This window comes from Salmo trutta, chromosome 1, assembly GCF_901001165.1.
Source record: "Salmo trutta chromosome 1, fSalTru1.1, whole genome shotgun sequence".
Lineage (NCBI taxonomy): Eukaryota > Metazoa > Chordata > Actinopteri > Salmoniformes > Salmonidae > Salmo > Salmo trutta.
The window spans coordinates 28,522,762-28,527,884 of NC_042957.1; positions in this window are offsets into that span (position 1 = coordinate 28,522,762).

Genomic DNA, 5,123 nt, shown 5'->3' on the forward strand with positions numbered 1-5,123 from the left:
TGGAACCACCAAGACTATTCCTAGAGCTGGCCGCCCGGCCAAACTAAGCAATCCGGTGAGAAGGGCCTTGGTAAGGGAGGTGACAAAAAACCCGATGGTCACTATGACAGAGCTCCAGATTTCCTCTGTGGAGTTGGGAGAACCTTCCAGAAGCACAACAATCTGCAGCACTCAGACGGAAGCCACTCCTCAGTAAAAGGCAGATGACCGCCCGCTTGGAGTTTGCCAAAAGGCACCTAGAGGACCCAGACCACGAGAAACAAGATTCTCTGGTCTGAGGAAACCAAGATTGAACTCTTTGGCCTGAATGCCAAGCGTCACGTCTGGAGGAAACCTGGCACTTTCCCTACGGGGAAGCATAGTGGTGGCAGCATCATGCTGTGGAGTTGTTTTTCAGCGGCAGGGACTGGGAAACTAGTCAGGATCAAGGGAAAGATGAACGGAGCAAAGTACAAATAGATTCTTGATGAAAACCTGCTCCAGAGCGCACAGGACCTCAGACTGGGGCGATGATTCACCTTCCAACAGGGCAACGACCCTAAGCACACAGCCAAGACAAAGCAGGAGTGGCTTCAGGACAAGTTTCTGAATGTCCTTGAGTCGCCCTGCCAGAGCCCGGACTTGAACCTGATCTAACATCTCTGGATTGATCTGAAAATAGCTGTGTAACGATGCTCCCCATCCAAGCTGACAAAGCTTGTGAGGATCTGCAGAGAAGAATGGGAGAAACTCCCCAAATACAGGTGTGCCAAGTTTGTAGCGTCATACCCAAGAAGACTCAAGACTGTAATCGCTGCCAAAGGTTGCTTATCAAAGTACTAAGTTAAGGGCTGAGTACTTATGTGAATGTCATATCTGTTGTTTTTTAATACATTACCAAAAATGTCCAAAAAACTGTTTTTTCTTAGTCATTATTGGGTTTTGTGTGTAGATTGATGAGGGATTTAAAAAAAATCAATTTTAGAATAAGGCTATAACGTAACAAAATTTGGAAAAAGTCAAGGGGTCTGAATACTTTCCGAATGCACTGTACTTCTCATCCAATGTAGCTATGGCTTCTCTCAGGTTTCAAAGCCGCTTAGAGCGAGCTTTGTTTTTGTTGGCTGTATAAGAAATAATTTGGCTTAGGTATGCTTTGTGGGACTCCCAAATGGAAGAGCAGGACATACCTGGTGTTGAATTCATTTCTAGGAACAAGATGATTTCAGAAGAAATGAAATTGACAAACTCCTTATCTGAGAGTAAAATGGAGTTAAGATGCCATTGATAACATATAGGATGTTGCTGGGGAAACTCTAGCTCAAGCACTAATGGTGAATGGTCAGATATAACAATACTCTCATAAATACACATCTGAAGGTAAGGCAGAAGTTTTCTGTCCAAAAATAAGTAATCAATGCAGGAGTATGTTTGATGAACATGAGAAAAAAATGAATACTGTCTATGTGTAGGGTGTAGGAAATGCTAAGCCTGACAAACATTTCTGAAGAAAAGATTGAATAAGTAGGTCACATTTCGATGCGCCTGTAGTTCTTCGTAAGGACTTATCAAGAACTGGGGACATTGTACAGTTGAAATAACCCCCTAAAATCAACGAATGGGAATCTAAATGAGGTATAGCAGATAAAAAGGTAGAAATTAAACTTGTGTCATCCCAATTGGGAGCATAAACACTAGCCAAAACAATAGGGGTAGAAAACAGTTTTCCAGTTACTAAACTCAGCAAAAAAATAAATGTCCCTTTTTCAGGACCCTGTCTTTCAAAGATAATTTCTAAAAATCCAAATAACTTCACAGATCTTCATTGTAAAGGGTTTCAACACTGTTTCTCATGCTTGTTCAATGAACCATAAACAATTAATGAACATGCACCTGTGGAACGGTCGTTAAGACACTAACAGCTTACAGACGGTAGGCAATTAAGGTCACAGTTATGAAAACGTAGGACACTAAAGAGGCCTTTCTACTGACTCTGAAAAACACCAAAGAAAGATGCCCAGGGTCCCTGCTCATCTGCATGAACGTGCCTTAGGCATGCTGCAAAGAGGCATGAGGACTGCAGATGTGGCCAGGGCAATAAATTGCAATGTCCGTACTGTGAGACGCCTAAGACAGTGCTACAGGGAGACAGGACGGACAGCTGATCGTCCTCGCAGTGGCAGACCACGTGTAACAACACCTGCACAGGATCGGTACATCTGAACATCACACCTGCGGGACAGGTACAGGATGGCAACAACAACTGCCCGAGTTACACCAGGAACGCACAATCCCTCCATCAGTGCTCAGACGGTCCACAATAGGCTGAGAGGGGCTGGACTGAGGGCTTGCAGGCCTGTTGTAAGGCAGGTCCTCACCAGACATCACCGGCAACAACGTCGCCTATGGGCACAAACCCACCATCACTGGACCAGACAGGACTAGCAAAAAGTGCTCTTCACTGACGAGTCACGGTTTTGTCTCACCAGGGGTGATGGTCGGATTTGCGTTTATCGTAGAAGGAATGAGCGCTACACCGAGGCCTGTACTCTAGAGTGGGATCGATTTGGAGGTGGAGGTCCGTCATGGTCTGGGGCGGTGTGTCACAGCATCATCGTGAGTGAGCTTATTGTCATTGCAGGCAATCTCAACGCTGTGCGTTACAGGGAAGACATCCTCCTCCCTCATGTGGTACCCTTCCTGCAGGCTCATCCTGACATGATCCTCCAGCATGACAATGCCACCAGCCATACTGCTTTTTCTGTGTGTGATTTCCTGCAAGACAGGGATGTCAGTGTTCTGCCATGGCCAGCGAAGAGCCCGGATCTCAATCCCATTGAGCATGTCTGGGACCTGTTGGATCAGAGGGTGAGGGCTAGGGCTATTCCCCCCAGAAATGTCCAGGAACTTGCAGGTGCCTTGGTGGAAGAGTGTAACATGTCACAGCAAGAACTGGCAAATCTGGTGCAGTCCATGAGGAGGAGATGCATACTTAATGCACCTGGTGGCCACACCAGATACTGACTGTTACTTTTGATTTTTACCCCCCCTTTGTTCAGGGACACATTATTCCATTTCTCTTAGTCACATGTCTGTGGAACTTGTTCAGTTTTTGTCTCAGTTGTTGAATCTTGTTATGTTCATAGAAATATTTACTCATGTTAAGTTTGCTGAAAATAAACGCAGTTGACAGTGAGAGGACGTTTCTTTTTTTGCTGAGTTTATGACGTATTGTCCCTTTAGGATCAGCAATAACCTCAGAAGTTACAAAGGGAGTAGATTTATCAACCAAAATGGCAGCACCTCTTTTTTAACTATGAAAGTTAGAGTGGAACAATAGACCAACCCATTCCTTGCGAATCCTAAAGTGCTCACAAGTCCTCAGGTGAGTCTCTTGTAGATATGCTAAATTTGCGTTCAAACCCTTCAAATGTGTCAGGACCCTCTTACGTTTCATAGGGTTGTTAGTCCCTTTGATGTTCCACAAAATGTACTTGACGGTATGATTTTGGCCACCCTGAGCACTCCCGTTATACAACCCTGTCATTAGAGCATAGAATGGAAAAGCAATGAATACCCCCAAATCCCAGGATAACTTGTCTCATAGTAATAATGTGCGGTGTAAGATATTTGGAAAAAGTACAGAAAAAGAAACTGAAAAGAAGGCAGAATGACAACATTAGAACTGAACAATACAACCTGCTTCCTCCCCCCACCCCAGACAATACCTCCCCAAACAAGGTACAAGCCTAAATAGAACGTTTTCTTCGCACAGTATTTCTGAGAGTGCAGTCCCGCCCTTTAAAGTAGCGTTCTGTGTTAGTGAATCAAGCATAACAAAATAAGATGAACATTTGAAAAGCACCACTTGTAGATGTATAAACGTATATATTTCCAGTCATATAACAGGTATTGAGAAAATAAATAAAATGTATCAAGGCTCTCAGCCAAAAACCTCTCATTTGAAGTAAGCAAATCGTAGTAAAATGACACAAAAATAATCTAGTTGGACGATGTGACAACGTACAGCCAAGACCACAAAACTATGTGAAATGTTGAAAGTTTGCTGGGTGTAAAGTATCTTAGTGTTTAAAATTTTAGTCCAGGGGAGGGTCACATTATTTGTAATCATTAACAAACCTAACACAATGGTCAACCTAAGCGCTGACGGTAGCGCTAGAGGTTTGGGGGGGTGTCGGAAACATTGTTGCTATTTTCACAACCAGAAATGATCAGCACAGTGCTGGCGGTGGCACAAAAGGGCAGGGTTTTGCTGAATAAACCAGTTGTGTGTGTGTCAAGGCTTGGCCCCTCACTGGCCAATCAGAATGTGTTCCATGTCTAAATACTGTATTTTGTTGCTTCAAGTTGTGTTTATGGATTGCCTTGGAATCAACTCCAATTCCAATGTTGGTCCGTTATAGTTTGTTAAACAGCTTACAGAAACAAAATAAACAAAATGTAGACCCATCCCATCTTTGCTAAATATGTTAACTTGAACCTGTTTTCAGTCAACATTGTTCTAAGGTATGGCTTTAATGTGGAAATATACAGTGCATTCAGAAAGTATTTAGACCCCTTCACGATTTCACATTGTTATACTCCAGCCTTATTCTAAAATGTATGAAATATTTTTTTCCCCCTCATCAATCTAATCACAATATCCCATAATGACAAAGCAAAAACAGGTTTTAGAAATGTTTTCAAATGTATAAAAACTTTAAAACTGAAAGTCTTCTTGGGTATGATGCTACAAGCTTGGCACACCTGTATTTAGGGAGTTTCTCCCATTATTCTCTGCAGATCCTTTCAAGCTCCGTCAGGTTGGATGGGGAGCATCGCTGCACAGCTATTTTTAGGTCTCTCCAGAGATGTTTGATCAGGTTCAAGTCTGGGCTCTGGCTGGGCCACTCAAGGACATTCAAAGACTTGTCACGAAGCCACTCCTGCTTTGTCTTGGTTGTGTGCTTAGGGTCGTTGTCCTGTTGGAAGGTGAACCTTCGCCCCAGTCTAAGGTCCTGAGCGCTATGGAGCAGGTTTTCATGCACTGTATGATCAATAGCATATTGTTTGTATAAATGGGGCACACTAGTTCATATCTTCTCTTGATATGTTTGTCCTTTCCAGGGTAGAGACATATCTGG